We start from the raw sequence: 22060 nt of genomic DNA, 5'->3' as shown, positions 1-22060 counted from the left end.
CCTCACTTTCTGTTTCCATCAAAGGAAAGTAATCTAGATAGTGTAAAAGCATTTATGTGAAAGGAAAGAGTACCAGTGTGTCTAAATGTTTTTTAATCAATGTGTTTTACCTCATTTGGTATCTTTATTATGCCTTGCTTTGTCTGCAAGTTGGCTTTGACAAATTTCATAGAAAATTATTACCTTTTAAGGGGGGAGGGGGAGGCATCAGCAAGAACTGGCAAAGCTTTCAAATTGAAAAGCTTTGGATAATTTGATGTATTTGCAGAATCTCAACAGTAAGTACTTCACTGTAATGAAAGCTGTACCATTAGTCATGAATGTTTGTAATCGAGGCTAGATCTGCTGAGATGGATGTATCACAAAGAACATTCTTTGCCAAGCATGCATTTTCCTTGCTTCGTGTTATCATTACATCTCTACAGCCAATTGATTTCTTGGGATATATCGCTTAGAACCATGAAAAAAACAAACCAAAGGTACAAAACATGACGTGGGAGGAGGTGTCATTTGAACTTATCGTGCTGCCTAAATCACACATACAAGTAGGAGCAGCACTATGGTAACATTTTTCTGGTTATCCGATGTATGCTCACAGACTGTAACACATTTGATGTTCCTGTTTTCTGACTTCTGTTGTCAGAAGAGCTCTGGCGACAATTACAAGAGTCCAGTGGCTGTGGTCTCCTTCAATATAAATTAGGTGGACTGGATTTTCTTAAGTGGCCCTTGTAAATAGACTGTCAGGGTTGTTTTTCTTTTTAATATTAATTGTACTGTTTCTCAAGCATTGAGCCTTGTGTAAGTTTCCTCTAAGAGCTTTGCTACTAACAACTACAGCGATTTACTTGCTGAGGAAATGAGGGGGGCCGGGGGGGGGGGGGGGGTGGGGAAGAAGGTACTCAGGTACTTTCGGGGAAGACTTACCATCTTTGCATAGAGCTGTATCTATTCAAGCTGTCGCTGTGGGCACGGTGCCGCGTTAAGTATTCTGTTAGCAAACCTGCCCTCTCGCGGAGAGAAGGAGAAAGCTGCCTTCAAAAAAAGCGTGGCTGAATTATCAGCAGAAGTACAGTGAATGTGATTGGTCTTGTTGTTGAAACCAAAAATATGTGATGCCTCACTCATAGAATTGCGAACCAAGTCTTTGATGTGTGTGAGAAGAAAAGAGGTAGACAAAATACCTTCTCTATAGAAAAGTATCTGAACAATTCACCAAGCAAACAGTACTGAGTATGACAGAATTCTCTCACGGCCACTCCTGTATTAACAAAGAGAAATGGGGCCAAGTTACTCCTGAAGTAGTTCTGATGAAGTTAGTATATTTCTAGCTATAGAAAGGTTGAATCTAGGCTGTGGTGTAGCTGATTTCTGTCATTTTAAAAGCTGAGAGATTAATTCAATGCTTTAGGATGTTACCACCTTACCTGTTCACTCCTCCCAGCTAGATGTCACTCTTACAAGTACTGAGCTTCATGAATCAGGAATACAAACATTTGTAATCAGCTGCAGAGCAGAGCATCAACTCCGTAGACAGAATAAATCATCATATCATATCATAGTATCATAGTATTGTGCGAGTTGGAAGGGACCTTAGAGATCATCGAGTCCAACTCCCGGGATTCGAGCCCTCTGTGTAGCAGAGCGGCACTTCTACCCCCTGCTCCACAGGGGGGATTCGAACCCGGGCCCCCTGGTGTTGCAAACGGGAATTCTACCGCTGCACCACCGGGGCACACAAATCAACGTAAGACAGGCCTGTATCCCCAAAACGTGTAGATATTTGAGATAAAGAAGGTATAAATAACAAGTAGATGTAGTAATATTTATTCCCATAATAATTTACGCATCCAGTAGCAATTATATGTGTTACAAGACAGTAATACAATCTTCACCTGCAATGTCATGTACCTCCAAGTATCAGCCTCTTATGAGAACAGACAGCATCTATTAAGCTGTTCCTTATTCTTAATAATCACATGACTTAGTGGAAATTAAGCTTTAGATATTTTAAAACACGAAATCAAGAATTTTTTGAAAATGGGTTCCAATGTGTCAGAATTGAGAACCATCAGTCCATGCTAATGTAATTTCCTTGTTTAGTTCCTCTAGTGCTAAAGCAAACAAACAAACAGCCATGACCAAATATCCCAAGAATTCCTTATTTTTAACAAGTATAAAATCTTACTTCTGTATCTTTTATGTTGGTTTCCTTGGGAAGCCCTACATATATCCTCCAGTATATATCATCTGCTCCTTAGAATATCTGTTGTTTCAGTTATCTTCCGATATCATTAGACCTCTAATTATACTTCAAGAATGTTTTAACTGCAATCCCAGAAAATTCTTCTCTCTCCTCCAGCTTTCAAAACTAACCTTGTTCTCTGTTAGACTTGGAAGGAGGCCTCAACTGCATTTTGTGACACTTTGACAAGTTAATTCTGTGCCTCTGACAGTTCAGGTACTAACTGTGACTAAGAAGGTGAAGAGCATTGCAAACCAGTCCTGTAAAACTGACTCCTAGTGCTGACTTGCGGAATCAAACTCTATAATCCAGAGATTGGTTATAAAGCAGGCGTGTTTATTTCAGCATTGAGCAGCGCAGGGTGCAAGGGGGGTAGCTCCACCAAGCTTGCACACCGACCTGTAAAATCGTAACACAGATATAGGTGAAACTAATACATAGTCAGTGATTTCCTGAAATTCGGATACATATTCAGTAGTTCTTTAGCATGCAGATCGCCCTCTTGTTATCGCCCATCTTATGAGGGAGATGCAACTCTTCTTCTGATATTAAAACTTCTAATCCCCTCCTCGCCAGATATCTCAGGGAGATCTCACTCCTTATCTGCATCCTTCCTGCCCCCCCAGACCCATTGTCTCCGATCCTTGTTATTCTAACTAACTTCTACATTCCTTTTCCAATCTACAAACTACCTTTAACCATCCCCCTTTAGCCCCCCTTTATTCTGAATTCCAGCAGAGCCTCTGTCTCTCACTTCACCATTCAGTGCCTCCACCATCTTTCAAGGTGAAATTATTAAAAAAATCACGTCTCTGTGGAAAGGGTGTTCAGATTAGTGTTTTCTGGTTTTAGAAGGTTCATGTAACTTAACAGGAAGCTAAATCCAATCGATCTGTCCTAAACATATGCTACATTTGATGCAGTTCAGGTGCTGTTTGTAGGTTGCATGAATTCCATACATAAACCTAAAAGAGAAGATATTTCACGTCCACTCAGATTTTATTCTCCTCAGTAGGAAGCACTAAAAGTACAAAGTATAAAGAGTATTTTAATAGTGAAATTAAGAACTTTTTTATCCTTTTTGTCACCTCATGGTGACAAAAAAATGACAGAGTGACACCCCAGAGAAGAAAGTGGCTTGTTACTGATATATTTTTTTTCACTGAATGTTCATTAAAATGTTCTTTCAGCTCCTGTTTAACCTCTGCAACTGGCGAACCAGCTGAAGGAAGTAACTGAGATTTGTCATCCCTCTGCCTGTGTGTACTGTGCATGACCAAGGAAAGGGAACACGCCTATCTCCAGGAAGAAGTTGAGCAAGATCTGACAAGGTTGGTAAAGTCAAGTGGGGGGTGGGAAAGAGGGAGGAGGAGAAAAAAACTCCTTCACTTGAGAACAAAAAGGCTTCTTGTTTTTACTTTAGCCATTGTAAGGAAACAAAAAAGTGTAATTACAGCTTTTAGAAGGTTCTTTTCTGGTCACTTTTAAATGATTATTACAGCAATTCACCCTTAATTAAATTAGTAAAAAAAAGTATGGACAAATGTAGAAGGAAATGGAGCTGCAGGAAGAACAAGTAGTGGACTGCTGAAAGGGCTCTTAAACAGAACTGGAACAAGGAATCCTCCTAGCCATTGAGAACTGCTGTAATATCACTGGGACTCTGCAGATTTTATAAAGTAGACTGTATTGCCATAAAATCTTTATCTAGGGCATGTTTGCAGAGCTAGGTGAAGATTCAGATGCAATGTGGATGAGTGCACTTGGGCTACTTACAATCCAGCTACTTAATGTAACAAGCATAATGAAGGCCTTATGGCACAATTTTTGCTATAGCATAGTGGCCCCAGAACAACCTCTCTGAAGATGTTCTTACCAAACTTACCAATGCTAGTGTGGGTTGAGCTATCCGTAATTCAGCTGGTGTGGATAAACCTATCAGAATAAAATAACACTTTCAATGGGCTGGATAGGCATAGATGAATTTGTTGATTGCAAACACTTGTACGAGATTTATTTATTTATTTATTTACTTATGGAATATTTGGTAATTTGGGAATGTTTTTAAAATGCATATAACTCTGAAAGAATCTCGAATAGGATTCTGAAAGAAAGAAGTTATTACCTCAGGAGCTGGTATAGTTACACTAAAACTAAATTTTAACTAACAGCTGTTTCATGAGGATCATTTTAAGTGTTTTAATGATATTTGAGTGTTACGCACATCTTCCAAGACAAGAACACCTTTGTGAAAACAGAGTCTAGCAGATCTAGAATACAGAACTGAATTCAAATGTGATTTTTTTTTGCACAAGAAAGTAGTTACACTCTGTGATACCACACAGTCCATTCTAAGGGGATGAGTCCACGACAGCAGTGCATTCTTTGGAATTATTTCTGTACCATGTGGATGCATCTGGGAATTGTGAAGACAGCAGGCTCAGTGTCTTATCATGAAAAACAGAAGCACATGTACATAATTTTCCACACTCTTTTACATATTGTAGCATCTTGTGTTTCTTTCTTAGGCAGATTACCTAAGATGTCTCACAGTGACAAATCAAAATCCTCTTTGGAGTCACAAACATATCCAGTCTTCCTAAATACTAAGTTTATGACACAGGATGCTTGCATTATTTCCGATTAATTTCAGTTTAATTGCAAGGAGCTCTACAATTTCAGTGGGATTACAACTGATTTGCTTATGCAAGAGAGCTATGAATCCAACTAATCCCTAGCAATTCCCATCATACCCTAGTAGACCTTAACAAAACCAAACCAAAACAAACAAACAGAAAAACAAACAGCACCACAAATGGTTACGATGGAAGCAAAGAGATTTTATTAAATGTGAAGTGATACCTAAATGCACTCAGGTTGATGCTAATGGCGTACTCCAATATGGACTGGTGCTTAATGAAATCTTGGTGTTAACAGCTGTCTTGGACAAGGGCATACAAGTTTCATATGTTTTCAGCATACATAGTTACTGTAATCATGCTTCCAGAAAACAAGAAGAAAGACTGCATCATTCGTCAGCCATGGCTGTCATTTAATGATTACTCATTTTTGACAGTATATTTTTCTGATCCTACTCTCTGCTAAAGTTTCTGAGATATCACAGCAGTTTATTCACTTTCAATAACTAGTATAGGAGAAAAATAAATCCCATAATCTATAGAAATCTGAAACTACTTTTTCAAAGACTTCTTGAACTCAATTCAAAAGCAGTTTGTCAATTCATTGTTGTGTGCACTCAGCCTTGTGCAAGGCATATGACTTGCCTCTAGATGGTGCTCTCACACCACTTTAAGAGTTACATTAACATTTAACAGTTAGCATTATTATTACAGTTTTCATTGTTCTCTCAAAATGAGCATTAAGCCTCTCAAATGAGCAAGAAAAAACCATGGTAGAATGCATATCTCTGTACCACACGTTCATTGCAGTTAACTGATGTTCCCAAGATTGTATTAGGAAACTAATTTTAATTCTGGGAAAAAGTATTACTAAAACTGTATAATATTCTAATACGAAGGTGGAAATTCTATGAACTATTAAACCGCATAATAAGCATTATTTAAACAGTATCTTCATGGTTAAGTAGTATCAGATCCAGCGAGGTAATAAGCCAGTATTACAAACTAAAGAACATGACAAAAGTACTAACTCTTTTCCTCAAAACCTTGAAAATTGTGCTGCAACTTTGTGTGCAAGGCCTTCCACTTGAGCAGCCCTTTTTCTCACGGGGAAGTAGAAGAACTAGATATCACCACAGAAATACCAGGCATCCCATTCTTGTCGTCATGCTGGAATTGTGTTTTCATGATTTCCACCACTACTGGCTGTGCAAATGTGGTCTGTGAGTGCTGCAAACTAGTACAGGACCTAGGGGTCATACCTCAGGCATTTTATAGTGAAGCCAGTACTTTTTTCCAGTGAATTCCAGTGTTGACTGTGTGGTTTGTGTGGGTTTGTATCAGCATATTTCTGCTCAGCATTCTCCTTCACACTGCTACAGATATCGTGGCAGAAGATAGAACTGATTCATGTGTCAGCGTTTTCAGACAATGTACATTGGCTTTGTGCAGGAAGCAAGTTTTTATATTATTTGTAAATGCTGTACATTCTTTGTGTGTGTGTGTGTGTGTGTGTGTGTGTTCATTTTCAACCAGCATCTCCTTTTACTCTTGTGTTTTCCTTCCCAGATGTCTCTAAATGAGGTAGTGTTCACCAGTAGAGGCTCTCTTGGTTGTGATGTTCTTTTCCTGTTTCTTCTGCCACAGACAGCTGTGACACACAGGAATATTTTAGTTAAAAGGAAAGTAAAGGAAGATTCCAGAGACAAGGGCTGTTTTACTGATAAATCTGAAGTTTTACTCTTAGGAAGTGAGTAGCTTTATGTAGTTTTTGTAATAACATTCATCCTAAATTCTGTTTTTCTGTCCTTTCTCCTGTATTATGACAACTATATAGGATCCATCTTGTCCATTTCCATTTGCACACTAGTGTAAATCTTCTTGCAACATACCATTCTTTATCCCTTCTCTTCCTTTGCTTGAGGTGAAGTCTCTGCACATACACGCTCTTCCAGTTCAAGGTAAAGTAGTTTACCCAGTTGTTCATGATGAAGATCAAGATGTCAAATTCTTTTTTGTCAGAGTCAATATTTCCACATGTTCATGCTAAGCCCTGTTAGAAAAGAAAAGAAAAGAAAAGAAAAGAAAAGAAAAGAAAAGAAAAGAAAAGAAAAGAAAAGAAAAGAAAAGAAAAGAAAAGAAAAGAAAAGAAAAGAAAAGAAAAGAAAAGAAAAGAAAAGAAAAGAAAAGAAAAGAAAAGAAAGCTGATACTTGAAGATTGCAACATGAGAAATTCTAGAAAATTCTGTAGGAAGTATTGTTACATGACCGGAATGACCTCAACAGCTTCTTTCTTTAGCTGTTTTTCTTTAGTGTGACACTGCTTCTGAATAAGAGCACACAGAGACAATATTCAAGAATATGTGCTTACTGTGGTTCCAATACCGGATTTTTTCCTGCAAAATTGAGTATTAGGAGTAATCTTGGTTCTCTAGGACCTACCATTAGCCACTTTAAGACAGATTTTCCTTGCTCTTAAGTTTTTCTGCCTGCAATAATTTAAAACACTAAATCATGTATACGTACCAAAATGGGAAAGCATTTCCATAAAAGTCCCAAACAAAGTTAGTGCTGCATTAAAAGTGAATGCTTCTTGTGAGTGTATTCGGCATCTTCTTACCTCAACACATGCAAATCTTTTTCATCCAGATGCTGTTGTACACAGAATTTGGTTGTCTATGCTTCTGTTTTAATATTTGCTCCATTAGTGACTTTAATGTTAGAAGAGTTGTTGCACTGATTGCCCTATTGAAAGAGAAAATGCAAGAGGAAGGTACACATCTATTGGAGTGTTTCCACCTTTCATAGTTTTATCTGTAGAATTACAGATTTAATTAACCAGGAAACATTTTCCAGAAGCCTTTGTCAGGAGAGGTTATTTTTTACTAGTAACATCTTTAGCATTACACCAGTCTGTTGCAGTACTGGGTATGACAGTAATTTAATTGATTATCTTTCATAAATACTTTCCCCAGTTTTTCTTTATGTGAATTACTTAGATGGCAAATACTGAAATGCTGATGCCATTTCTTCACCTGATGCTTCCCAGATTTGCTTCTAAACCACTTTTCAGAATACTATCTCAGGGCATCTGGTAGCCCAGCTGTTCTTGTGTTTCAGACTGGAGTTTACCCAATTTTATGGCTTCTCTAATGTTTGTTTCTGTTTTATTTACCCCACTGTTTTCTCTCTCCTCGTGTCTTCTCTGTCCTGCAGTAGAGTCACACAGACTTTATGGCATGGAAGTGTTAACTGTCTATCATGTATTTCTAATCTAGCATGTGGAATGCATGTAGAGGGAACAGGTAGTAGGAGGCACAGCAGAGATGAGAGTGAAATAACACTAGGAAACCTTGTACAGCTTCGCATGCACCCTGCATCAAAATTATTAGTTTAGAGCCCATCTTAGAGCAGAGTAGTTCTAATCTGTTTCTCTAGATGGAAAAGAAAGCACAAGTCTGAAGCTCATACATACAAACCAAATGGACAGAGGCAAATTAATTGCTTAAAAGTTTAAATTACCATAATGAAAGACACTTTGCATCTATTTAGCTGCTCACATAAGGCCATAATGCATTGATGTATAAATTTCATGATCAGGTTTCTCCTATATCATCTTCTTGTCTTAATTTTATAAAACAAAACCATACAAAAATATATGCACTTATGTAGATGAATGCTTTGTGGCTCATGCTGATGATTGAAATTTCTTGCACTTAATTGCTGTTAAGCTAACAAGGTGATTTAGTCAGTGGGAGAGGAGATGAAACCTTTAAACCCTGTCAGGAGTTACAGGAACATATGTTAGGACATGCAGAACCATTTTCTGAGTCATCTTTATGAATGGAAAGACATTTCTTTCTACTAAGAACATTGTGATTTCCTTGAGAAGGTTAATATTAGTGCTCAGAATATAGTACGACTTGTACAGATAGCCATTTCATTCTAGTTTCTTTTTTTGCACATAGCATCATTCATTGTTTCTAGTATTTCTAGTATTGTTTTATATATAGTTTTGTCATTAATAATAATGCACAACGTACAGTTTTCGCTGCTCATGGATATGATTTGTAGGCTTTTATGCAGGGAGTTACATCAGGTGTACAACTTGCTATCCATAGTAAATTGTATAGATCAAAATGAATTTAAAAAAAACCCTGACATTCCAGCTACTTCTCTGCTTTCTGGACAAAAAAGAAAAAAAAAGTGCCCAGCACTGTCACTTGTTACTAGAGGAAAGCAAAAGCTTTCAAAAAACAACCCCACCTTTTAGGGAAGGTAAACAAACAAACAAAAATGCCCATGTCTTTTGTGAGAGGACACGCGGCATCAATTTTGCACACACAGAGCAAAACTAACTCAAATGCTGCAGCATCTCTACAAAAGTGTTCATAGATTTAAAGTCATAATAGGTATGTAGCTCCAAAAACAAACTCTCCTATTTATTTCCATTGAAACTACAACATATATGAAGAGCCAAATAACATTGTTTGATGAAGCAAATTCTCAGCTACATAACACTATTTCTCAACATAGTCACCACCCTCTTTGTAACAGTCAGTTCATTGGCCCAAAGATAGAAGTCAGAAGGTGCCAAATCTTAACTACGTGGTGGGTGTGGTAGCACAGTCCAGTCAAGACTGGCAATGTTCTCCACTATGTTCAAACTCATATGGAGCGTGGCATTATGTTACAAGAGAAAGGTTATTTCTTCTTCTTGGAAAGGGTAGTCAGGCATTGGAATGCACTGCCCAGGTAGGTGGTGGAGTCACCGACCATGGGAGTGTTCAAGAAACGTTTGGATGTTGCGTTGAGGAATATGATTTAGCTGAGAAGTATTGGTAATGGTTGGACTGGATGATCTTCTAGGTCTTTTCCAACCTTGATAATTCTGTGATGCTGTGATTCTCTTGCCTGCCTGTGGAAGTTCAAGCCTTCAGCTTTTTCAGCACTGTAATGTAGCAGTCAGAATTGATGACTGGCCCAGGTTATAGGAAATCCAGAAGGAAGATCCCTTTCCTATCCAGAAAGACATTGCACATTACTTTTCCTGCTGAAGGCTGTGTCTGGAACTCATTCAATAGGGAATTCACATGTCACCGCTCCACTGTCCTGGCCTTAAGAATGAAATGCAGTCTTCTCAACATATGACCTTGTCTCAAGCACAGCAACTGGATTTACTCTGCTTTTCTAACTGTAATGCGGAGTCATTGGAAATAGAACCATAAAGCACTATAGCTGCCTGACATTTTACAATCTCTGAATATTTATCCTGTATTTAGGTTGTGGAGTCTCACTGGAATTACATTTGGCCCATGCTTTTATGCAGAATGGATGAGTTAATAGAAGTTAATAGAATACAGTCTATAGTTTTATTTATTCTTTTTGTAACATCTGTTTCCCTAAGTTCTTTTTTTCTTGATGCATAGAAGAAATATTCCATTCTTTTTGTAAAGGTATCCACAATGAAATTGATCTGTCACGGTGAAACCAACGTTTGCGATGTGTGCAAACCAACACACTAGCAAGGAACATTATCTCATAAGTATTATAAGTACTAGTTAATGAGCAGGGATGACGAGTGTGATTATATGCACATAAAAACACAAACACATCTATGACTACAGATTTGTTTGTATTAGCAAGTTGTGTGGTACAGTAGGAATGGATCTGTAGAGTAAAACAGTTGATTCTATTTGATTTCTGCCTGATTTCACTTTATATGTGTCTTGTGTGGCAGCTACTCCAGAATAAATGAAGTGCAGTGGGCTGGATACCCAGTTATCTGTTGGGGCAGCCGTTAGAAGGGCTCCTAGGGTAAATTTCTACTTTCAGGTTGCTTAATTTAACATGAACAGCCATCTGAAGTGTTTTAACAACAATCAAATGTTTTCAAATCAAACGGTTATTATCTTGATAACTTTCAAAATGTAGCATTTTCTGTTGTCATATTCATTTCACACAGGCGAGCCATCATTTTCAAAGTTAAAAAAAAACCCTATCAGATTAAAGATGATCCACTTTTTAAATATGAGCTTTAGCTAATGGGAAGATCAATATAAATGCCTAATTAGTATGTTTTAAATTGTCACTGGGAGCAAATGAATATTGTTTGAAAGCGGAGCTCTTCAGCATTTAGTTGGAATTTATTAACTTCAAATTGTGACTCAGTACAAGTATTCTACTGCTTGGGCAGTAGAAGTAGCCTAACTAGGGAATAAAAAGGACAGATCGTGAATTTCAGAAGCGCTGTATTGCCTGTCAAAAGGAAACCACAATCAAGAATGGTTCAGAAGCTTCAAGTGAAGTGGATCTATAAGCAAGGAAGGATTCTGGATGAAGCTTCAAGGTACAGTAAATGTGCTTGAAGAACTAGAGGAGTGTAGTGTCTGCGATAATCAGCTTGCAGCGCTTACTAAAAAGAAGTATGTGAGAAACTATGAAATTTAAACAGAAGATCACAACTTGTAAATGATGTAACATCCTGGAGAAACTGAATACAACAGCTCAGGAAAGGATGCTAATGGGCATAGCACGTTTCCTCTAGAAACTGGGATAAATGAAGGTATGTGGGCTGATAGTCTTAACTTCACTAAGAACTGCAGTATACAGAGCTAGCTAGAAGTGTACTAATGCGCTAACAAAAAGGGTTATCACAGCTAGCATAAGTAGAGCAGTCTTGTGAAATTAGGGTCCTGATGTAGAATGAATTCTTGCAAAACTGAAAATCCAAATATATTTGTTGAAGAATTAGGACATGGGCGTGGGCATAAATTATGGGCAGGACTGGTCTGCCTGAAAGTAAGGTAAAAACAACCAGCAGTTGCACCTTTAACTGGTAGGAAACAAAGAATGCTTATGAAGAAATACAGTACTGTCTGGGACAAAGGGCATAACTCTGAGCTGCCCCAGAAGTTTAACAAGAGAATGGGTGAAAATATATGTTGTGTATAAGATGTGAAAGGCAAACTAAAACTGAAACAGCTGAAGCCTTGTAACAAAAACCCTCTTTAGTGTTATAGTAGGACTAAAAATAAGTTCTTTCCTACCAAGAAGATGATTCCATAGGTATAGGTAAGGAAAGAGAACCTTTTCAGCTTACATCTTTTCATAGCTTTTGGACACTTGAAGATTGGAAATATATTTTCATAAATATTCCAGAAAGCTGGAAAATAGTTGAAATAAGTAAATAAATAAAGTAAAATAAAATAATAATAAAGTAAAATAATAATTTAAAAAAAAAATAGAAAGGAGCTTCTCTGTAGGAATAAAACAATTTCAAAGAAGTATGAGAGAAAAGCCATGGAGTCTGTTTCAGAATTCTATACTGAAGATGTACATGGGAGTGGACCTCAGAGTCCCTGTTCATAGACCTCTTGCTAGTGGCCTCATTTCATTCCCCTGCAAACCCAGACATGAGAGAAGAAAGAAGTGATGATGTCACACCTTGATGTGGAATCAGGATAGAGCTAGAGCTCACATCTGTATTTGTGAGTGCAAACATGATCCCAGTCAATTAATCTAGACGTATATAGAAAGACTGAGAATCAGCCAGACCTCCTGTATGCCCAGAAGTTGTTTCTTAGTTGCAGTATGACTATGTAGCTGTTACCTGATTTTGTCCAGATTATGTCACATTAAAGAGAACATACAACTTTGTCCAGAACATAAGCTTTCTGGAATATAACCCTTAATTACCTTATGCAACTGCAATAAAAAGGAGTTAATTAGACTAGTGTCCCTTAAACGTAGTCATACAATGCGTATCTATTCCAGATTACTGAGATATCAGATAACCCATCTGGCTGCACTAACCCCAGAACTAGTATCACTGCACTCAAGCTAATTAGCTGGGAGATGAGAGACAGCTTTTTTTTTGGTTGCTCTGTGATGTATAATATACTATAGCATTAGCTAATGTCTTATCAGCTTGCTTGTGGGGCATGTTTCTCTGTTAACTTGCTAGGAATCACAGAATGGCCAGGGTTGGAAGGGACCTCAAGGATCATGAAGCTCCAGCCCTTCTGCTACAGGCAGGGCCACCAACCTCCCCATTTAATACTGGACCAGGCTGCCCAGGGCCCCATCCAACTTAGCCTTGAACACCTCCAGGGACGGGGCATCCACGGCCTCTCTGGGCAGCTGTTCCAGCACCTCACCACTCTCCTGGTAAAGAACTTCCCCCTGACATCCAACCGAAATCTCCCCTCCTTCAACTTAAAACCATTTCCCCTTGTCCTGCTGTTATCTACCCTTGTAAAGAGTTGACTCCCCTCCTGTTTGTAGGCTCCCGTTAGGTACTGAAAGGCTGCAATTAGGTCACCCCTCAGCCACTTTTTCTCTAGGCTGAACAAGCCCAGCTTCCTGGCCTTTCCTTCTGTCTTTGTAGGGGAGGTGAATTTGCTTAGGGTTCTTTGTGCTCTGCCTCCTGTGAGGCAGACAGCTATAGCTGATTGAGTAAGGCCTCAGGATGGAAAAAGGCCTCTTAAGAGTGTGAGAAGAGTACAGGAAGAGCATAAGATTGCCTGCACCATTAGCTGGTGGCAGAGCTCTATTTAATGACATTTCTGATAGGAAGAAATAGATACTGATCTGCCTGTAGTTAACAGCGTAGCTGACCACTAGTCTCCTAATTCATTGCCAAGCATCAGATCCTGGTTAAAAACCCACTGGATCAGTGCTGTTGTGTTTTGAGAATTGTCTGCATCCTTTATCTTCTCCACAAGTGATGTAAAAGACTAGCAAAGGCATTTCATGCTTTTACATTAAATTTAATCTGAAATCAGGAGCCTAAAATGTCTTCACCTGCCACTCCCATCATTTGTGCCTGGTATCACCAGAGCTGCATCCTTCTATCCTGACGCAGTTTGGTTTACTTTTCAAGGTTGTTTTTTTTCCTGAATTTTCTGCTTTCATAATAGCAGGACTGAGGATTAATTTCAAGATCTCTTTAATGTATTTTGCCCTAAATTACTGCTGAGTGCTCTTACCTGCGTTGTAATGTAGGGTTTGGAAATTACAGAGCCCTGCAGTGCTGTGGTTGTACAAGATTCTTTGTTCATAGGCGTGCAGCAGAGATTACCACCGACACACTAAAGGCAAAGAACAAAATGGAGCACTCAAGCTCTGTGCTCATAGTGTGTCTACATTAATTCCAAAGCAACCACAGAGACTTTCTCCTGCATAGGTATTTATAGAAGCAATAGAGTTGAAATCAGTAGAAATTAGATTAATTGAAAACAGTGAAGTTTGCAGCCAGAGCAGTCAGATTCAATTTTGATTTTATTCAGACTTTGGAGATGGCTCTGCTTTCAGTCGGGGGTTGGATGAGATGAAGCCCCTTTGGAGCAATTCTTTCCAAGCTTCTGATACCAAGGGACTCTAAGAAATTGTACCATCCTTTTTAATAAGGGGAGAGGGAGGTTGCTGGAGTTCAGGCAAAATTTGTGTGACCCAGTGCTACAGTTTTCCTTCCCATGATATGCCATGGAAGGTGAAGGTGTTAGCTAGTGGAAATAGTAAAGCTAAAGGCAGCGAATATGATTTCAAGGAAATCGATATTGTATCAAATTAATTCGCAGTACAAAACACTATTTTATGCAATAAGAGTTTGGGCAAAATCCCCTCCTGCATTTAGCAAGAAAAAAAAAAAACACCTCACTCCATCTACACCCCAAAAGTCAGATGCGGACTATTGTCTAAGACAGGAGATCCTGTCCCACTGCGGAATAAAAACAGCTATTAACATGTCGCACAGAAGAAAAATGCTCAGTTTGATTTCTTCTGCAGTTGAGCCTCAAAGTTTACCAAGACAGTCTGAATACTTTGCAAAGGCATTTGATTTTCAGACGTCTGACTGCTTCAGCTTTTAATTGTAAACCCAACTTATCTAAGCAATGCATTCAAGTCTGATCCTGCTAGACAGTCCTGCCAAGAATAAAGAGCAATTTACAACCCAAAAGTCAGACAGTGGCTTCTCTCCATTGGAAAGTGGGACCTGTTTTTCTCCTTAGGAGGATCCTCAATAGGAGGATGGATTTTCTAATCCATGTCTTGTCTATAACCTACATATCTCTTGTGAAGAATTTATTGTATGAAGTGGAGCACTGAGTCGGTGATCACAGAAGATTCAATCACAGGGGATGTTGCAGCCTGCTGTCAAGGGCACTCCCACAGAACATGGGAACAAAAATTACACTAAGGATACTGATTAGGAGAGTGAGAACTGAAATCAGGTCAGGCAACTCTTTAGATTTCTCCAAGATGAGTTCCCAGCTCAGAACGCCAAGTCCTGCAGCATTCATGACTGTTACATTCAGACTGATTATTCTTAGGATGGGGTTTCTGTATTTCTGCCTGGGCAGAAGTATATGTATTTAAAACAGTGAGTCTGATGGATTTAGGCTGCAGTAAACCACCTTTATGTTACAGAAACAAACTGTACACTTACTCTGCTCTATTAAGCCAAAGATTTTTATTTATTTGTTTATGTATTTAACCAGAAGAATACAGGTGTGTTCTGCAAAGATCTACGTAGAAGATGAGCCCTGTAGTCTCAGCTGAAATAGAGGGAATATTTGAAACATTTTTTCCAGCTCAGCTGGTCAGAGGAGAGTTCATCAGACTGAGTAATGGGACAAGAGTTTATTAAACATCTTTAAAGCTCAAAAGACAAAGATGAAAGTCCAAGAACGAGGGAATTTTTTCCTCTGTGTTGACTGGGCATCAAAATATTTTCATGGAATCAGAATATCCAGAGTTGAAGGGGACACACACGGCTTGTTGAGTCCAACAATCCGACTGCGCACAGGACCCCCAAAAACCAAACTCTATGCCTGAGAGCCTTGTCCAAACACTTCTTGAGCTCTGGCAGCTCAGTGCGGTGACAGCTTCCCTGGGAGGCCTGTTCCAATGCCAAACCACTCTTTGTGTGAAGAACTTTTTCCACTGCACATCCTGAACTTCCCCTGGCACAGCTTCATGCATTCCCTTGGGCCGTACTGCTGGTTACAGAAGGGAAGAGATCAGTGCTCCCCTCATGAGCAAAATGTCAACTATGATGAGATCTCATATTTTCCATCATTATATTCATCTACCCCATAAAGATGTAGGTAGTAATACAGTGTGAAAGTCACGGAATAATTTTCTTGTTTTGCCCTTTATTTACCTGCTTCTCCCATGACAGCAGCTACCTTTCTGCTTGCCAGAAAATTCAGATAGTTACAACCTGAAGCCTTAAGAAAATGATACTCCATGTGAATCCGTGTCAAGGGAAAGAGACATGCTTTTGCATAGCAGGATTACCCCATGGCAGTACCAGAGGGTTGCTAACCTCACAACAGCTGCCAAGTTTGAAAAGATTGTTGCGTTATTAAGTCTGAATGAACAAAGACGCTGTTCTTGATGATCAAGGACAGCTACACTTTGGGACTGCACTGCAGAGATGCTGCTATGACAATGAGCACTAAGGGAAAGGAGTACCACACCAAGCTGGCAGCTCTTTTGAACTTCTGCACCCTCAGTACCATGGTCACTATGGAGACACATCATTGCACGTGGTCACATCATAGGCAAATGTGCCTTACAGCGTTGCTCTGCAGATCCAATCCCAAATCCCATAGACATACACTGTAAAGGATTTCTTTTCATCTTTCTCCCCACAACAACCAGCATCAGCAGCCCCCTGAACTAGCATGTCTGATTGCAGTTAAAGTACTTACAGCTCTTTTTGAATATGTCTTTAAGGTGGAGAGCATGAGGCTTAGTGGAATAAGTAGCAAATGAACTCAAAGCTGCAGAGAACAGATACATATTGCTTATCTGATCACAAGACCATAGATAGCTTTTTGTGCTATGCCAGCAGCCCAGTTTGGACAGTAGTATGTTATACAAAGTGATAGCCAGCAATCTGGATACATCTTTTTTGCACTCAAAGGTCATACCCACTAACTGCTCCAGGGAGAACATGAGCAAGCAGTTTTTGACCCACTCTTCATTCAGTGCAGGCTACAAAAAATAAAGGATCCACCTTACCGTGGGGACTACTGTTCTTCCTGGCTTAACCAGGCATTTTTGCTTTCTTCCTCCTCCACTGCAGATGCCATTTGCCGTTCAGTATTTCCCTGCTAGAGGCATTCACAGGGGAATTCACCAGGTTGGATGTGGCTCTGGGCAGCCTGGTCTGCTGGTTGGTGACCCCGCATGTAGCAGGGGTTAAAACTGGATGATCATTGTGGTCCTTTTCGACCCAGGCCAATCTATGATTATATGATCCTATGAAACTGTGAAGAAGATGGAGCCAGACTGTTCTCAGTGATGTCCAGCAACAGAATGGGAGGCAATGAAGACAAATTGAAACATGTGGAATTCCGTCTAAAGAAAAGAAAATTACATGCATAAACAAATAAATTCAATTGCAAACAATATATTTCAAGTTATGCATCCAGTTTCTACACCTATATCTATTATGTGTAAGTACATTCAGGATTAAATTTAAAAAAACACCCAGAAGATACATAAATACGCTTAGTCAGTTGATTGATTAGTACAATGCAAGAGCACTTGACCAAACTCAGCAGTGAGTCTTTGGATAGCAAAATTTTAACAGTTTCCTCTCATGCAGAGTTTGCTTTGTCTTCAATCCAGAGATATATTGTAGTCCTTTAACTGGTCATAATACACAGCTGAATATTGAAATATTTTGAAATATAAGCTAATCCTTCCCTTCCTTCCCTTCTCTTTCTTTGCTTCTTTCTCTCTCTTTCCTTCTTTCTTTACCTTCTTTCCTTCTTTTTCCTCTCTTTTTAAAATATAGCTTCTTAAGAGTACATTTGCACTGAAAGTGCAGCTGTATCTGTAGGCTCTTAGATACTGAGGAATTAGACATGGAAGAGCGTCATCCCTGAAGTCAAACAAGCTACCATTTGTTAGGATTTCACTAAAACAAGAAAACCACTGGTGTCATAAGGATGGCCAAGTAGTAATGTCAGACAGAACTGTGGGAGACGTGAGCTCTGATCTGTGTGCCAGTTGCCTGGTTTTCCTGTGTGACAGATGAGCAGCTCATTGGCTTCAATGAGCAGAGTTCTCTGAGGAACACTGTTGTTGAAATGTTGCCCACTAACAGCTAAGGTGAAGAGCTCAGAGTCATGTGATTCTGGGTCCTCTGCCAACAGGGGAATGGCAGGTTTTTACTCCTGTTGAGTAAATCAATCACGACAGACTCATCTAAGAATGAGGAGAAAGAAGCCGAATGGATTCTGACTGCATGAGCACACAATCCACTCTCACAGCCCAGATCAGGCAGAAACTGTTTTGAAAAAGTAACATGCGGTTGCATCAGCCAAGTGTGTGTTTACAGCAGTTCTCATACAATAACTTGTATGGATGGTAATCTGAATTGATACTGGTTGGGCAAGCTTATATTGGGTGTTTCCTCACTTTTTGAATGCTTCATTTTTTTTAAACTCTGGTGCGTGTCCATCTGTGCAATAACGCCTTGTGAAACCAGCGGCACACTGTGGCAGACATGGCACAACGGCACGCTGCCTCGTGCAGCACAGTGCTATTTGGTAAGGAATGGTGAGCAAAGCCCTGCGCAATGGTTAGCAGAGGTGTGATGCCTATCTGATGCCTATCGGTGACAGCCCGAGGTAACGGCCCTAGGGTGCCAGCACTACACGCGGCACGGCATGCGGTCCTCGGGCAGTTGCTGCGCTTGCAGGTGTAACGCTCAGCGTTACTCTACAGCCCGCCTGCAGCCCAGGTGCAGTCAGCAGGTTCTGCGTCTGCTTCAGCAGTTCTGTGGCCCTGGCTGCGCTGAAATCTTGGGCCTGGTTTTAACTAACACCGTGCTGAAAAGCCCCGAGGGTTCCACAGAGATGGGTGGAATTCCCAGCTGCAGATGACAGCTATTTGCAATGTCACGAGTGGGCCGCGGGTGTGAGCGGCAGCGCGGTGCTTCCACGTGCCGTGCGCTGTGACGGGGGCCCGCGCGCGAACAGAACGGCGCCGCCATCGCGCAGCATCGCCCCGCCTGCCCCCCCCCCCCGCTCCTCCGCCGTCCCGGGTGTGGCTCCCTCACGCCGCCAACCCCCGGCGTCCTCGTCCTGCCGAGCGGCGGAGCCGGGAGCCAATCGGCGGGCGGGTGCCGTGTGCGCAACGACCAACGGGAGCGGCCCTTTTAGGACCACCGTCCGGGTCGCTCGGAGCGGGTGCGGGGAGCGTGCGTTCTGGTGAGAGGGGCAGAGCATCTCGGCGGGGGCTGCCGCCCGAAGCAGGTACCGGCGGCCTCGGCTGCGGCGGGAGGTCGGGGCGGGCCCGCTGCCCCGTGCGGCCGGGGGCCGCTCCATCCGCCCGGGAGGGGCGGCGCGGGTAGCCGGGCGTTTCTGGGAGGCTCCCGTCGTGGGGGGGGCACGCTTGGAGCGGGGGGCCCCGAGGGGCGGCAAGGGGGAGGGCCGCGCATCGGGGAATGGAGTGCGATTGCCGGGTTCGATGCTTAAAAAAGAGATGGGGGGGGAAGGGGGGGGAGGAAGGAAGCCAAAAAATCCCCGGGCTTCTCCTGGCGGCTGCGCTCCCGCGTGGGCGAGGCCGAGAGCCCCGCAGCGTGCGTTGGCCGGCTCCACCTGCCCCCGGGTCTCTGCCCAGCGCTCCGAGAGCCCCTCGCGGGCAGCCCGGCCTCCTTCCCTCCGGGGTCGCCCCCGCGGCGCTTCCCCTTTCTCGGAACCGCCGCTGCTGCGGCCTCGCAGGAAGGGGTCACGGGTTTCTCGCCCCGTCGGAAGGAGGTGGGGGAAGAGAACTGAAACGTTGCCGCGGTCGGCAGTCCCGGTCCTGCTGGGTCGTGCGTGAGCTAAGAGTAGCTTGAAAGCTGCTGTAGCATCAGTGTGTGCATCAGCCCCTGGCTCTGAGGTTTAGGGCCTTTGTGGGGAAGGGGCAGCGTGGGTCTTCAGGAGTGAAAAAGCGCAGCTCTATAGTGATTGGCAGCAAGCCTGTAATTGAAGCCAGCTGCTATCCCATGGGAATAGAAGCCTTTAATTTCATTTAACCTACTTCCCACCTTTAGCACCTGAAAGGTTTTGCTGTTTTAATAACATTTAATAGTAACCAAAAGAGAATTAGATCGCACAGCCCTTTGGGTACCTAGAGCAGCCATCTGTAGTGTAGCAAGCTTAAATTTTGCCTGCTCCTGTCTCTTGCTGTTTGTGATACATTATTGAAATAACTTACAAGTTATGGATTAATGTATTGCTAAGATTGGCACTTCTCACTTTTTCTGCCCTGTTTTTAAATCGCTAAAAACCAGCCTTTTCTCTACCCAGAAACTTTTAAAATGGACTATGAAGAATGAGCTGTGGGTTCTGCGGTAGCTAGAACAAACAGTAAAACAAAATGCAAATCTAGCTGTGTAACCATTTACTCTGAGTTTTGGGTCTTAATGCTGGACTGCAGGTCTAATCAGTTTTTACTACTGAGAGTAATTTTAACAGCAACAGTGAAGTTTTCCATCTTTTGTCTGATGTAAAGGTGTGTGTTTGCCAATAACTTCAATCTTTCCCGTAGTGAGAGCAAAGCACGGCTTGTTCTTCCTCAGCACCTGATGCTTGAAAGTAAAATAAAAGCTGAGCCATGAAGCAGAATCCAAACATGTCTGATAGGAAATACTTTCTGGTACTGGGTGTTCTTAAGATTTTGCTTTAAACCTATGGGATATCTGCTATCCAGATGTGAGTGCAGAGCATCACTAAGTGTTGGCTTTCTAGTGTATCTCCTGATGATATCTTGGAGTAGAACGTGTAATGAGGCGACCGCACTAATAGATCTCCTGCAAGTGGAGGAGGTGGGTGTGTCTGTCTGTAGGACCTTCTAGTCCCTAAGAGGATGAACTCAGGCTCCTCTGCTGCTTCCTCATGACGGGAAAACAGTGTCTCATGTCATCTTCCTGTTTTCGAGTTCTAGCACTTGTAAGGTCTTGCGGTTCCAGTGCTGGTGCACTACAGTTATGTGGAAGGGATCTACAGTAAACTAAATTGGCCAGGCTTTCTTAGCAGCTGTTTGGGAAGCTTAAGCAAGTGCTAGAAAACATTCTAAGAGTAGCTGGAGACACTGCTGTATCATTGCAGTGAGTTGGGGTTTCTCTGGCTTCTCAGCCTGAAATAATGTGTGAGGTATTGCGTTTATTTTGTTCTGGTGTGGCCAAAATATTCAGTGTTTGAGGGTGGTCTGTTGACTGAAGTATGCTTTGTTTTGTCTGTAGGAGCCAGAGTTACTACTGAGTAACATGCAAAAGGGGAAAAAAAAAACAACATAAGAACCGTTGTGATTAAAACTTGAGCTTTGATAATTTGGTACTCTGTAGATGGAGGATGTACTTTTTGTAGTACTTGAATGGCTGAGCACGATCAGTACCTTCACGTGTACCCATGCTGCTTCTCCTGGTTGCTAATTTTGAGTCTTGCAGCAATCTGACTGCAACGCAGTCCTCCAGCTGGGCTTTATTTAGCCTCAACACTTTGGAAGTGTGGAAGTTGAAAATGCTCCTAGAGAGTTCTGTCTTTCTGAGTAGAGCAGATATTCTTTTATTATTTGTTTCTTATAGCTCTGAGTGTCTCCAGCACAGATTCTTGGGAGGCTTTTATAAAACTCCTCTTCCTTGCCTTTTCAAAGGTTTTACAAACCATTTTCAATGTGTGACTCCATTGGCGTCCCTTACTGCTTTCTTCCTCAAGGTGTGGTTGGGCTATTCATAGCAAAGTCTTGCTAAACTCCCATTTTGTGTTATCTGTATGTACACACGCCATACCAACCTTTTCATTTCATTGTGAACTTGTAGGAAGTGGTGTGCAATGAGCATGATATGTAGATCCAGATAAGAGATGCATGAGCGTAAGTAGGGTTTAAAGGCGGAGTGTTCAGTACTTAGGTATGTGTTAACTGAGTGAGTGAATAAAATCTTTCGCGCTTCTGAAAGTGGGAGAGGCTTTATGCCTCCTGTGTGAGTGTTGTTCACTTTATTAGTCCCATTTGTGGGGTAGGTAGGCAACCTGCTGTTAGAATGTGCTTTAACTATGTGTGAGGTATCTCTAAATATACCAAAGCTGTGGGAAAAGGGCTGTTAATCTGCTTGCAGTTTTGTTCTACATGTATTGGAAAAGACTGCATTAAACTTGTTTTTAATGAG

The 22060-nt window shown here is 41.3% G+C and overlaps 1 protein-coding gene across 4 annotated transcripts in view; it reads left to right on the top strand.

The window, feature by feature from the left end:
• Window positions 1-22060, top strand: part of FAR1 (fatty acyl-CoA reductase 1) — a 66817-nt gene that overhangs the window by 17124 nt on the left and 27633 nt on the right. For 3 of the 4 annotated variants that reach the window (XM_072338524.1, XM_072338525.1, XM_072338523.1), the window contains exon 2: window positions 3436-3576. The gene's annotated coding sequence lies outside the window, so the exon portion shown is untranslated. Of the gene's footprint in view, window positions 1-3435; window positions 3577-19017; window positions 19164-22060 lie in introns of those variants that run through there. The other variant, XM_072338522.1, reaches the window with a different exon arrangement.

This window comes from Excalfactoria chinensis, chromosome 5, assembly GCF_039878825.1.
Source record: "Excalfactoria chinensis isolate bCotChi1 chromosome 5, bCotChi1.hap2, whole genome shotgun sequence".
In the NCBI taxonomy this organism is placed as follows: domain Eukaryota; kingdom Metazoa; phylum Chordata; class Aves; order Galliformes; family Phasianidae; genus Excalfactoria; species Excalfactoria chinensis.
Note: the sequence above shows the minus strand (reverse complement) of the source record. Positions and strands in the feature narration are given on the sequence as shown.